General features: G+C 40.3%; 1 pseudogene; it reads right to left on the minus strand.

The window, feature by feature from the left end:
- Positions 1–15,546, minus strand: part of LOC111977964 (RNA binding protein fox-1 homolog 3-like) — a 736,610-nt pseudogene that overhangs the window by 601,777 nt on the left and 119,287 nt on the right.

Genomic DNA, 15,546 nt, shown 5'->3' on the forward strand with positions numbered 1-15,546 from the left:
ATAGATAGATAGATAGATAGATAGATAGATAGATAGATAGATAGATAGATAGATAGATAGATAGATAGTAGTAGTGTGTGTGTGTGTGTGTGTGTGTGAGTGAGTGTGTGTGTGTTTATAGGTTTGGAAGCTGAGGAAGATGAGTCCTACCTTGTTGTATCTACAATCTCAGAAGAACTTGGTCTGGAAAGATGATGTCCACTGGTGTCTGATGCTCCTCGCTTTCTATCACACACTCAGCATCTAATCTCTTCTTCACACTTGTGAGAGAGAGAAGGAGAGAAAGAGAGAGGAAGATAGAGAGAGAGAGTGTTGGTTAGTGAATACCCACAGGGATAGGTTGTGTGTGTGCTGACCTTATCGTTAAGCTGTGTCGATATCAGTTCATGATCATCACCTCTGTCTGTCTATACGTGAGGGTACAGCACCCCCCCCCCCCACACACACACACACGCACGCACACACCAAGGTATGGGGTCAATGTAAAGGTGTGCTGGCGGGTGGGCAGAGAAACAGAGAAACTCAGCAGTAGAAAATAGTAGAAACAGTAAAAATAGTAGAAGTAGAAAGACAGTTGTACTGACTGTGTGTATTGGTGCTACAGAGACACAGAATAAGGGTTGTTCCTTGTCATTTCATCAAGCCATGACACCAACCATTTCAGATTGTTCTGCAATCGTTAGATAAGATAAGCATTCCTGAAACATTATTTTGTTGAAATATAATTTGATTTCTGAGGAAATAAGGTAGTGGATTGCACCCAAATTGGCTATTTGAATTTATAGGATTCATATAATTTTCAATAATTACAGTACCTCATCAGATTTGGACCAAAAGCCATCCACGGACACCCCACACCCAACTCCAATCCCACCCCAACAATGAATATATACTATCAGTTCTCTATGTTTGACAACTAATATGTAGCTGTGTCTTGGAATATTGTTTCTTCATCCTATGTAATGTATTCTCAGTGAATGTGGTGATGTCTCTTTTTTTCTTTCCTGTTCAGAGAAATTTGTCATTGAAGTTGTTCGGTTTATGTCCAATCTCACAACCTGATATTACCAGGTTCTGACCTCTAGATGGTGCTGTTCCTGCTATTAGGTAATTGTTTTTTTTAAAGAACGTTAGTTTGTTTTAGAAAATATTTAGGACTTATTTATTCCTTGCCACCTACTCTGAAACTAACTGCAACTCTTTGTTCAGTGTTGCAGTGATTTCAGTCGCTGTTGTGGTTTACATGTATAATGTTGAGTCATCTGCATACATGGACACACTGACTTTACTCAAAGCCAGTGTCATGTCAGTAAAGATTGAATAAAGTAAGGAGCCTAGACAGCTGCCCTGGGGAATTCCTGATTCTACCTGGATTATGTTGGAGAGGCTTCCATTAAAGAGCACCCTCTGTGTTCTGTTAGACAGGTAAGTCTTTTCCATAATATAGCAGGGGTTGTAAAGCCATAACACTGAAGACTAACCAAACAGCCCCCACAAAATTTTAATCATAAATTCCTCTCAGCCAATCATCAGTAATTTGTGTAAGTGCTGTGCTTGTGTAATGTTCTTCCCTATAAGTGTGCTGAAAGTATGTTGTCAATTTGTTTACTGTAAAATAGCATTGTATCTGATCAAACAAAAGTTTACTAAGCGTTGGTAACAGGCTGATTGGTCAGCTATTTGAGCCAGTAAAGGGGGCTTTATTATTCTTAGGTAGCAGAATCACTTTTGCTTCCCTCCAGGTCTGCGGGCACACACTTTCTAGTAGGTCTTAAATTGAAAATATGGCAAATAGGAGTGGCAATATCTTCCACTATTATCCTCAGTAATTTCCATCCAAGTTGTCAGACCCCGTTGCTTGTCATTGTTGATAGACAACAACACTTTTTTCACCTCTTCCACACTCTACGGAATTCAAAATTACAATACTTGTCTTTCATAATTTGGTTGCTGTCATACCTGGTCCATAAACTGCTTACAGGGAAAGAAAACCAATATTTAATTTTGTAATGTGATTGAACTATCCCTTTAACAAAGTGGGTGTGGAGGGGATAACTTCGAAAATGATCGCCTAATAGCAGGAACAGCACCATCTAGAGGTCAGAACCCGGTAACATCAGGATGTAAGATGGGACATAAACCCAACAACTTCAATGACAAATTTCTCTGAACAGAAAAAAACATCACCAAATTCACTGAGAATACATTACATAGGATGAAGAAACAATACTCCTAGCCGCAACTCCATACAACTTGTTAAAGACAGAGAACTGACACGACATGCACGTTGTTGGGGTGTAATTGGGGTGGATTGTGGGGTGTGAGGTATCCATGGCTTTTGACCATTTCTTTTGGAATGCTCATGTACATCTCATTGTTAGAACAAAGGTTGGTCCAAATTGGATGTTAGGTACTATATTTATTGAATATCAAAATGGACAATTTGGGTGCAATCAATTAGCTTAATTCCAACAAAATAATGTTGCACCAATTCTTATCCGATCTCTTTCTAACAACAGAAATGATTTTCAGAACAATCTGAGATGGTGGGTGTCAAAATCCTTTGAGGTGGAACGACCCAGAAAGAAAACTGTGTAGTGTGCTTTGCAGTATGGTGTCTTGGCAGAGATGAGGGTGACTTTACCACACCCTGACTGTCATCAATCCGTTGGCCTTGTACAGAATGCAGTGACTCAATACGAAAAACATTTATTTTCTCTCTCTATTGCTCACGTTGACTCTCACTCTCTTAGATATACTCTCCCTCTGTGTCCCGCTTGAACTCCTTTTTCCTGTTCTTCTCTGCCTCCAGCAGCCAATACAGTACATATCTTTTACCCCTCTCTCTCCCTCTCTCTTTCTCTCCCCTATCTTTTACTCCTCCTTCTCCCTCAGAATCCCGCCCTCGCTCTCTCTGCCTCTCTCTCAGTCAAAAAATAAGGACAGAGAGGACTCAGCTTTCCTGAAGAGTGGAAAGTGGAGCGGTAGAGCAGAGGTAAGGACAAGAGGAGGAGAGGCCTGGGGCGATACACAAACAGGATCAACACTTCAGCCAAAAATACAGCAGGCTGTATCTCTCTTAGAAATAACCGAGTTAAAGAGAGAGGAGCAGAAAGAGAGGGGGGATGGAAACAGAACTAGCAAGAGAAAGAAGTCATGTGAAAAAGCCAAGGTGCAAGAGAGAGAGAGAGAGTGAGGAGAAAGATGGCAGTCTCACCCAGGCAAGGGGGGGATTAGTGAAATCTAAGCCCCCTCTCTGTGCTGCTCCTTTTGGGTTTACTGTCAAATAACAGCCCTTGGCTTTGGCCTATATATTGCTGCTGAGAGAGAGGCTGTTGGAATGTTCCTTAATTTCATTCTGAATTAAATTAAGGGGTGGTTTGGAGAGTCATGTCTGGGAACTCAAACTGGGAACAGAGGAATGTGTGTGTGTGTGTGTGTGTGTGTGTGTGTGTGTGTGTGTGTGTGTGTGTGTGTGTGTTTGTGCGTCTGTTCGTGTGAGTGTGCGACTGGCGAGTGCGTGTGCGTGTAGTCAAATCTACAACTATTATCTTCATAAACAACTTATAAAATTGTAGTACATAAAAGCATATTGTTTTGTAAGTTCCCTGTATTTTCCATTATGATTTCTATTAATGTATCTTTTAAAGATAAAAGACAAACAATAAACCAACAACATGTGTCCTTATAATTCCTTCACCTAAACACAGTTGAAGTCAGTGCACTAAGCATTTAGTTAAAGCCTGCCTGATTAAAACGTATTTAGAGAGGAGTTGGGTACAAGAGAGACACTGCAGAGAGTCAAACTCAAAGCAATAAACAATTACCTTGCCAGGGACTACCGGAACATTACCATATTAAAGGGACTGGGACACTGGAGGACAAAGATAATGATGGTGGGATGAAAATAGCTCACACTTTAATTTGGACACGCACGCACGCACGCACGCACGCACGCACGCACGCACGCACGCACGCACGCACGCACGCACGCACGCACACACACACACACACACACACACACACACACACACACACACACACACTGTGGTAGATAAACTAAACAAGCACCTATAACATGTATGCTGATGTGTGTGTGTGTGTGTGTTTATGTGTGTGTGTTTGTGTGTGTGAGTGTGAATGTCCAACATAGTTTCTGCTCATTCCATGACAGCATCACTGTCATTGTCAACAGTGACAAGGCTGAACTTGGAGAAACTTTCATTTTCAGCTGCTGGGGAATCTCGCCGCTCTGCCCTTCCAGCCATGGCCGCATGCACACGGATGTGTGAGTGGTTTTTGTGTGTGTGTGTGTAGAGACATGGAGTTCAGTGGCATGGAACTGATTGCCCTGCCAAACTCTGACAATTACTATATGGGCACAGAGACATTGCCACTGACACACACACACAGACACACAGACACACAGACACACAGACACACACACCTGTCTCTTATACACATCTAGATGTGTATAAGAGACAGCCTCTCCACTGGCGTGAGACGGATGTGAGAATCCTGTTCCCAGCTGACTGGGTTCACGGGAGCAAACACACAAAACTTGCACTATCCCAAAATAACCTGGTCACACACATCAGACCCAAACATTCATACACTGTATGCATTTTGTTCTAGTAAACAATTGCAAAGAATGAGTATGAAAGAAGCCCTATAGTATCCAATTACGTCAAATCCTGAAGTGAAACTATGAGATCAAGTTGCAGGCTGCAGACATTGTGTAGTATTAATGTAGTACTCTGTTGAGGCTTTTTAGCTGTATATGTGGAGCTAATACACTGTGTGTGTGCCTGCGTGCGGCTAATACACTTCTCTGACTAGCCTACACACACCTGCTAACCACAACTATCTATCTTGTCTCACATCAGAATTAGATGTTCATCAGTGCTTCTCAAACGTAACATTTCGAAGTTGTTGCAAATGTCAAATTTCAAAGTGTTTAAGGTTAAGTTTTTAGGCATTAACTCCAAAATCTTAAGGTTAAGCATTACCTCCGAATGGTTAATCTAAGGGTTAAGGTTTTAAATAAGCTTAAAACTAAAATCTCAACAACAACTTTCTATCACTGGATACAAACGTGCAACCTTTAGAGTCAAAAACACGTTTACACCCATCCAACACCATAAGCAAAACCTACTTGAAGGTAGCAGCGCTTGCTCACTGTTGCCACTAGTGGCCGACGTTGTCAGACATGGATGGAGGTTGAATACTGACCTGTATCACGGTGACCTCGCTGGCTAACCACAATGCATCTGTATCTGGACATTAGTTCAACACCATAGCACTACTGGGGAAGAGAGAAAAGAGAGCATAGCTCTCTCTACCTCTCTCCTCTCTGTCCTTCTCCTCTCGTCTCTCCCTTTCTACCACACATCATCTCTATCTCTTTGTAACTCCTACTGTTTTTTTATCCTCCTGTTTCCCTGCTCCTCTCTCTCTCTCTCTCTCTCTCTCTCTCTCTCTCTCTCTCTCTCTCTCTCTCTCTCTCTCTCTCTCTCTCTCTCTCTCTCTCTCGTCTCTCTCTCTCTCTCTCTCTCTTCTCTCCTTCTCTCTCTCTCTCTCTCTCTCTCTCTCTCTCCTCTGTTGTCTCCCTTTCCACAGCATATTATCTCTATCTGTGAGTTGTCCCCACTTGCTTCAAGATCAAATCAAATCAAATTTGATTAGTCACATGCGCCGAATTCAACAAGTGTAGTAGACCTTACAGTGAAATGCCACTACAATTAGCATACCACCCCAACGGATCCACATATTACATAATCGCCATTGCACTGCACACTGCCCTATCCCACCTGGACAAGACGAATACCTATGTAAGAATACTGTTCATCAACTACAGCTCAGCCTTCAATACCATAGTGCCCTCCAAGCTCATCACTAAGCTCAGGGCATTGAGTCTGAACCCGCCCTGTGCAACTTGGTCCTGGACTTCCTGACAGGCCGACCCCAGATGGTAATGGGAGGCAACAACAACTCCGCTATGCTGATCCTCAACACAGGGGCACCACAAGAGTGCATGCCCAGCATGCTCTCTCTCCATCTCTCCTCTCTCTCTTTATCGCTCTCTCTCTCTCCTCTCTCCCTCTCTCTCTCCTCTCTCTCTCTCTCCTCTCTCTCTCTCTCTCTCTCTCTCTATTCAGTTTTTTCAATTTAAGGGGCTTTATTGGCATAGGAAATATATGTTAACATTGCCAAAGCAAGTGAAACAAATTTACATTAAACATTACACTTACAAAAGTTCCAAAATAATAAATACATTTCAAATGTCATATTATGTCTATATACAGTGTTGTAATGATGTGCAAATAGTTAAAGTATAAAAGGGAAAATAAATCAACATAAATATAGGTTGTGTTTACAATGGTGTTTGTTCTCCACTGGTTGCCCTTGTGGCAACAGGTCACACATCTTGCTCTCTCTATCTCCTTCTCTAACCCTCTCTTGTGTTCTTCTCCTCCTGTTTCCCTGCTCCTCCTCTCTCCAGAGTACAGTTGTCTCTCCCACTGTGATTCTATCAGATCGATCTCTCGCTTATTAATTTTTCATTGATACCCTGAGAGAATGGCATGAGTGTTTTGAAAAGCAGTCTAACCTGCCCTCCCACCTCAAACGAACATACACACACTCACACACGCACACAGTCACACCCACACACACATACTCTCACGCGCACACACACAAAAACACACATTCACAGGTTTTACCATGAGCCCCGGCCTCACACCAATTCACCATTTCCAAAAAGAAAGAAAACATTAAGATACATCATAAAACACACAATCTCACAGGAGAAACTGACAAAATGGGCTCATAAAAATATGAGTCTAAATATCTCCAAAACACTCACAAAATAAGGCCTAAACTCTCACAATGTTTTGCAAGTCTAAACCCCTCCCAAACACATCACAAAGCCTAAGCCCTAACTTCTCATCAAGGTCCCTTACACATCTCAACACAAGACACTGTTGACAGCTAGTCATAGTCAATTAGGCAAATGAGCGGTTATTTCTTCAACAGAGTCCTTTACAGAATGAGCAATAGTGTTGTAATGAGTTTAATGCTGATAATACTGGGGTTGCTTTGCAATCACGCATTCTGTTGTCTACAACAACGCTAGAGGCATCAGGGTGAGGACACTCATGAAGACATGTTTGTGTAAGTCCGCCCACCCGTCTGTCACTTTCTGTCTGCGTGTGTGCATGTGTGAGTGCGTGCGAGCGTGTGTTGCAGCCCCAAGGGATTCCCTAGCATGGTGAGAGCGCCTTAGCAGGCAGCACTCTTTCTGTTCATGAGTTTATCAGTGGGACCTTACAACAACAACAAATGAACCAAGCTTTAGAATCATCCCATTCATGTCTAAACAGGCTGACAGGTTGTGGACATTTTGTTTCTTAACACCCTAGAGTCGATTGACACACCGCATCCGCCAGTGTCGCACTTCCGCATCTGCAGTGAAAGTTCACAGAGCTAGAGCTGTGTTTGTCAGGCCATGAGACTTCTCACGTAAATGTCTGTAGCGTCCGAACGGTTTTGCTCTACAACCCCCACAAGTGTCAGGCGACTCGTCCAAAGTCAGTACAGTCGATATGACAACTTCTGTTTGGTAGCATTCGAACCGTTTGGGCTACAAACTAATGTTACCGTTGTGGAAAGGGGAGATTCTCACGAATACGATGGTGTTCTCCATTTTGCTCTACAACCCCCACAAGTGTCACGGGACTTGTCTGAAGGTTAACGGTACCGGTTTTAAAAAACAAATGGAAGTATGAAGGTAGTTTTGTTCCTACCCAAAAAAAAGGGTTAAATATGTGTAAAAAAATGTTTTTTTATATCTCCTAGAATTACGACAGACACTTCAGAACCTTGTTTCTTATGATGTATTTTTTTACTGTCCTTTTTGCGATTTATGAATGTGTTATTCAATGCGTTTCTATGGGCTTTGGTAGTAAGCCAAAATCTATATTTTATCAAATCATACCTAAATAATACCTAAAGGGATCCTCAAATTCTAAATCAAATAGCTAAATGATCCATAGTATGATCATCTTAAAACAGTTCCATTTGTCAGTTTAGCGCCCCCTCTACCCCAAGAAGAATTAAGAACAAAGATGCCATAACCACTTGGTATGTGTACTGGTATCAGGGGTTCAGGAGAGAGACAGATAACGAGACGGCCTCATCAAACTGTCATTAATCATGGTAGGAGAGAGGGAGGAAGGGTAATTGGAGGGAGGAGGGCGGGAGGGAGAGAGGGAGGAGAAAAGGTGGAGGAGGGCGGGAGGGAGGGTGCGAAGGAGAGATGGAGGAAGGGATCAGTTAGATTTTATTTTAAATACAATTCAACAATAAACTACTGTATTGCTGTTTTGTTATATGTTTACCACAGCATACTGTAAATTATGGTGGATTGTGGAGATATATTATGGGAGAAGAAATAATCGCTGGCTCATTAACATATTTGAAGGTGTGACTTGTAAATGGCTATATTTATTGCACACGTTAGTTAGAGTCCTGTACCAATTTAAGTAATATATGGTAGTATTTTTTATTCCAGCAATTAAGTGTATACATGAAACAAATCGTAATGGTGGTTGGTCTTAGAATTTTCTATGGTTGAGTATTTATCCATGTCCATTTGATCTGTTTGCCCTGTATTCACAGCTGGTTTGGAAACCTTTGTTTAGGTCTCTAGAAGTTTAACTGATTTAAAATACCTAGCATTCATTCATATACTGTACTATGTGATGTCTACAGCCAATCAGCTTGCTCTAATCCCTTGTTATTACAGTACAATAATGTGGACGTCATTGTCTTACAGTTGAATAGTCACTTTTACTGCATTGTACTGTGTTTCATTGCTCTTTCATCAAGTTACCATGAATATCTCAGTAGTGTATTGGCATTATCCAGAGATTGTCAGAGATATATCATAAGATGTCTTGTTGTAGTTACAATTATTTTGAAGACCAATATATCCTTAACTACAATAACATTTTCAGTAACGGTTATAGAAACATTTGACTTGCTATGACTGTGATATGTTTTGTAATCAACCTTGGTTGAATACACTAACTAAGTTGTTAAGGACAAGAGCATCCACTAAATGACCAAAATGTACAAATGAAAACTTGGAAAGAACATTGGGTAACGTGTCGTTGCATGGGTAATTCCAGTAATATGCAGTAAATTTGATTACAGTAACATTTTTGGTATTTTTGGCAATTGATTATTGTAAAATGAATTACAGTAGTGTTGCTGCAATTGCCGCTAGTAAGTTACTGTATATTTTACATGAAATGTTTTACAGTGTAGCAATACATTTAGCTTTCTATGTGGGCAAACGACATTTGTATGAACTGTAATTTGTGTTGTTAATGTTTTAGGGACTCCAAAGCAAACTAGCAAACCAGGCTGTCATCTTGTGAAACCCAGCAGATGCAAAAAAAATTGCTAGCTAGCTTAAGCATTTTCTGCAATTTGAATGTATAATTTTGTAAGCTTGCCTTGCTGTTTATGAAAAAAATATTTTAAAGTCAATCACTTGTCATTGTTCTTTATTGTTGTAATGTTAGAGATTGAAGATATTTAACATTAGAGATTGAAGATATTTGCCAATGCAGGCAATGTAGCAGTAGCTAAGCCTTGCTTATTGTGTAGTGCAGGATGACAATACCTGTATTCTATGGATGTGTAGCTATGTAGCAGATCTGTGCATGGACCCTATGCTTAGAATAAATATTAGTTCAGAACGGTGGTTTTAATTGTTCTAGCTACAATGCTCACACTGGTAATGACTGAGTGAAGGAAATGTGACTGTTACATGTCAAACTGCTATGGAATGAAAGTCCTGCTTCAGTACTACTTCACATTGAACCACAGCCAGAGGATGGGTACATTATGCTGTTCTCATTTGTTGCTCATATGTTAGCTACGTATTTATTGCAAGAAAAATATAAGGAAACCTATTACTTCCACCAGTACAGGCATTGTGAAAAACACAAGGCTGGTCATCAATTAATTGCATGGCATACGTTGGCAGTTTCTGATGTGTGCGATTGATGTAGTGATGTCCCATTCCCTACATTGTAAAGGGGTTAGTGTGAATTTGACAGTATCCTACAGGCAGCTCAGGGGCAAGTACAATTTTGTATTTTATATTACAGTACACCTATTGTTATATAAATATGGTATCAAAACAAGTACTGTGTGATGACAGACATTACAATACTGTAAAATGTACTGTATTATTCTGTTTTAAAAAAGTCAACACCAGAACCAGAATGAACGAATGGATTAATGAATGATATTCATTGAGGGAGTTTTTTTTTATTTCACAGCATTTTACTGTAATTACAAGGTATTGGTGGAAGCAAGTCAGCTACTAGGTAAAGTGTTTACACATTAGAGTATATTGAAGAATATTTGGTGGTTATATCACTTGCACTTCTAGACACCACAGGATCGGTGTCCACCCCGTGGGACGGTTGAGATAACGTAGGCTAATGTGATTAGCATGAGGTTGTAAGTATTGGCAGAAAGCTTCAATTTTTATTAATTGAACTGCTCAGTCCAATTTACAGTGAAATAATACCATGCTATTGTTTGAGGAGAGTGTACAGTTATGAACTTGAAAATGTATCAATAAACCAATTAGGAACATTTGGGCAGACTTGATATAACATTTTGAACAGAAATGCAATGGTTCATTGGATCACTCTAAAACTTTGCATATACACTGCTGCCATCTAGTGGCCAAAATTGAATTGCGCCTAACCTGGAATAATACACAACACATAATTTTTTCTTTGTATTATCTGTTACCAGATCTAATGTGTTATATTCTCCTACATTCCTTTCACATATCCACAAACTTCAAAGGTTTTCCTTTCAAATAGTATCAAGAATATGCATATCCTTGCTGCAGGTCCTGAGCAGTTAGATTTGGGCATGTCATTTTTGAAAAAAAAATGAAAAAAGGGCTCGATCCTTAAAACCTCTACAGGATCAGATGTTTTGTTTTAAAGCTATGAGGCACAATGACAACATACGATTTAAATTGGTATAGCATTCCCACTCATGGGTGCAACAAATATACCCTCTTTCAAGAAACGCCTCAAAATATGTTAATCAGCCAGAAACAACATTACCATGCACCTAGCGTTGCAAAGCGTTGCAAAAATAAATATAGAAATCTATATTATTCAATTATTGCACCCACACTGCTTGTGCGCGCCAACGACCGTCTGTGTTGCCAAGTGCTAAAATAGAAGTCAGTTCTATTTCTGTCACAGATCGCGCTGCAAGTCCTGCCTCTCCCATCTCCTCATTGGTTTATAGAAGCAGGTACCCACGTGCCATCTCCTCATTGGTTATACCCATGTAGGTGACTGAAAGACGAACGAGGTCGGTGGCAGTAATGCACCTAACTTATGAAAAGTTGCCAATCGCAATATAAAGTCAAGATAACTTCTTGGAACTATAGAGGGTGCTGTTCCGCATTAGCATATTTGGGTCTCCAAATTAAACTGCCTCGTGCTAAATTCTTGATCGTACAATATGCATATTATTGTTATTATTGGATAGAAAACACCTTCTAGTTTCTATAGAAGTTGGAATTTTGTCTCTGAGTGGTACAGAACAATATCTACAGCACTTTTCATGACAGGGTTCAGATTTCAGAAATTTTACCCCTGATCTGGAGTCTGTTTTTAAGGCGACAGTGAATGCTATGAAGAAACCGACACTGCCTACGTCTTCCTCTGGGTGTCTGTACGTCATCACGTTTTGAATGGAATCGATGGGACAATCACAGCCATTATAAAAGACCAAAATGTATAGGGACCTCCCTTTCTCGTCGCGCGCCTGAAGCGTGAAGGACATCGGACTTGCCTCGTTCCAAATCGTTGTTCTAACCAGGCAATATTTCTCCGGTCATGTTTCAGTCGTTATAGTTGTTAAAAACATCATAATGTAGTTAATTTTGAACCGTTTATAGCAATTTATATCCGTTTAGTGCGATTCTGAGGAATTTTATTTGTCGTGCACTTTTAGCTTTGGAAACTGTTTCGGGGTGTCGGTCGTTGGTGTGGACCATTTCGAAGGACAGAGGACATCTATCGACCAAAAGACGTTTTTATAACATAGAAAGGATACATTGCCCAAGAATCTGATGGAAGAACAGCTCAAAGTAAGCAATATTTAATATGATAAATCGTGTTCTGTCGAAATATTTTAAACGCATATTTCGCCATTTGTTTGGTATAGCTTCACTTGGCGAACCCTGTATTGAAAAGTAAGGATAATTTTAAAAATGTAAATCAGCGGTTGCATTAAGAAACTAATTTGTCTTTCGATTCCTGTCAACCCTGTATTTTTTAGTCAAGTATATGATTAGCTTTCAATTAAACTAGATCACTCCTGATAGATGACGTCAGACATATTGAGGCTTGATTTCCTAGTATTTTTATTGTGTAAACACGGTTTTGTATGGCTAAATATGCACCTTTTCGAACAAACTGTATATGTATGTTGTAAAATGATGTTACAGGAGTGTCATCGAAAGAATTCTGAGAAGGTTAGTTGAAAAAAATTAATATATTTGGCGGTGATTACGTTATAGCGCTCTTTGGCTGGAATCGATGCTCTGGTAACGTTTGCACATGTGGTATGCTAACTTATCGATTTATTGTGTTTTCGCTGAAAAACGCTTAGAAAATCTGAAATATGGTCTGAAATCACAAGAACTGGGTCTTTCCATTGCTATGCTTTGTCTATTTTTATGAAATGTTTTATGATGAGTAAATTGGTCATACACGTTGCTCTATCTAGTAATTCTAGTCGATTTGTGATGGTCGGTGCAATTGTAAACTGTGATTTTCTACCTGAAAATATGCACTTTTTTCTAACAAAAAACTATCCTATACCATGAATATGTTATCAGACTGTCATCTGAAGAGGTTTTTTCTTGTTAGTGGCTATCATATCTTAGTTGAGCCGAATTGGTGATAGCACCTGAAGGAGTAAGAAACTGATGGAGTTAGAATAGTGGTGTATTTTGCTAACGTGTTTAGCTAATAGATTTACATATTTTGTCTTCCCTGTAAAACATTTTAAAAATCTGAAAATGGTGGCTTTATTCACTAAGGATCTGTATCTTTCATCTGGTGTCTTGGACTTGTGATTTAATGATATTTAGATGCTACTATRTACTTGTGAAGCTATGCTAGCTATGCTAATCAGTGTGTGGGGGGTGGGGGGTGCTCCCGGATCCGGGTTTCTGAGGCAGTAGAGGATAAGAAAAAGCCTGGAAGGAAGAGAGATGACTAGAAACGATTCGTTTGACCGTTTTATGTGTGGATTAATTGGCGGAGTAGAGGACCTTGTGTATTTCAGGTAAAATAACATCTCAATGTTTATATCCCAGGTCAAATTAGCTAGCAAGCTAGCTAAATAGGACAAATTAGCTAGCAAGTGCAAGCTAACTAGCTAAATTGCCATAAATGTTTATTGCTTTTCGAACTGTCCCTAAATTAATATAATTGGTTCAGAGTTTGTTTTGATATTTTAACCTGTGTGTCATGATAGCGTTTGGTGTGAGGGGACAAAATCAATAAATGCACGATGGTGCACGCGCGCAGCCGGTTTGGGTTCCGTGTAAGGGGGAGGGGGTAATGGGATTGAGCCATAAGGACAGAGTATTAAAGAGAGAGGGATAGAGGGAGGGAGGCAGGGCAAGAAGATAGGACGTGAAGATAATGAATAAAGGGAACGAAAGGAGAGTGAGAGATAGTTATGCAGTACTGTAGGATTTCTCTAGACATCCGTTACCCCCCAAAAACTCATTGTTCAATTATGCTGTTTTTTTTTAATTGTCCAAAATGCACCAGAACTGTGAAATATAGCCTACCATATGATATATTTAAGTTTGAATCCTTTTCCAATATACACTTTCACACAATGATACCATGACAACCACACTTCCATCAAAACCAGAAATAGATTTACATTTAAAAAATCACCTACACACTAAGGGCTGGATTCAGAGGAAATGTACACCTACGCATGCCTTTCCTACACACTTCTTAGTAGGTGGTATTCAGACTTACTTATGCAAATGCATAATGGGCTTTGCAAGGGTGGCTCTATTGCGTGTGCCGAATACATTTCATTCAACCACTGAAAACACTTACTTGCTGGCCAACAGCTTTTCTTATCAAAAGCAAAATCCCTCTGAATTTGGTGTACCTTCAATTTGAATTTTCTCGACAGACTCACTAGAATACATGGAGGGAACGGTTCAGAATTAGTGATCAGTGAAAGAAAGCCATGTAAATACAGGCATAGTCATCTCCTTTTCAGCACCAATTGGTAGTCTTAAAAATATTCTAATCTTGTATGTTATTTAGTGTTAGGGAAGTATTCAGGAATAACAAAGGCTCTCCAAACCTGTTTTTTTTAAGCAAAAAAGATATTGGTGAATCAAAAATACAGTGGTTCTATTAATCCTGAAAGTTGTCATATTCAATTGTTCCATGAAATATCGAAAGGTGAGAAAAGTATACAATAGGGGTTGAACAGTAGTCCTATAAATCTACTATAACAAACCTTTTTAATCATGGAACTGTGATGACAACCAAGATGGTACAGCAGTAAGACGTGTTTGTTATCGTCTCATGTAAATATAGTCTTTTTCAGCTTTTTTTGTATACATTTGTATACATTTCAATCTCTTTTTTTCATTTTCGAAATAAATATACATTCCTTCAACCCGCCTCACCCAATGTGGTATGGATTAGCACATTTTTTTAGACCTTATAACTGGAGCATCCATCAGAAGCTAGCCAGCTAATTAGCTACTAGCTATTTAGTCATTGTTAGCCTCTGCTGGTGGTCTTTACCTTTAGCTCGGACTCCTGCCGCTTTAGCCTGGATAGCCCGGATAATACCTGCCAGTCTGCACAGCGCGTTACCAGCCCTGAGCATTTCGGGCTGCTCTTTTCCACTACATCACCGGAATCCTGCCACAAGCTCTGGACCAATCTTCACAGCTAGCTAGTTGCTACCGAGGAGCTATTGTGGCTAACGCCCTTGTCCAAAAGCATGCACCAGTTAGCCCCGAGCTAGGCCCATCTCCCGACTAGCAAACTAAATACGCCAATTACAACACTTCTCTCGCCAATTGGCCTGGACCCTTGTTGACACAGAGCCCTGCCGATCCATCACGACTGGTCTGCTGGTCTGCTGTCGTAACTCGGCCGATGTGCTCTCAACCGGCCTGTGCGTCGTGGATGTTTGGTGATGATCCATCTGCTAGACCTGCCCTGCTAACTCCCTGAACGCCGTGTCTCCCACTCGCTCAACGTAGTAAATGACTACCGACTGTTCCCTGTTTCATCTAGTGCTGCTCATTGGACCCTATGATCACTCGGCTACACAGCCGATGCCTGATAGACTGTCAATTAACACGAACCGGAACCCCCAACAGAAGCTAGCCAGCTAACTAGCTACTGGCTAGTAGTCAGTTAGCCA

Source organism: Salvelinus sp. IW2-2015, linkage group LG18 (genome assembly GCF_002910315.2).
Source record: "Salvelinus sp. IW2-2015 linkage group LG18, ASM291031v2, whole genome shotgun sequence".
NCBI classification, from domain to species: Eukaryota; Metazoa; Chordata; class Actinopteri; order Salmoniformes; family Salmonidae; genus Salvelinus; species Salvelinus sp. IW2-2015.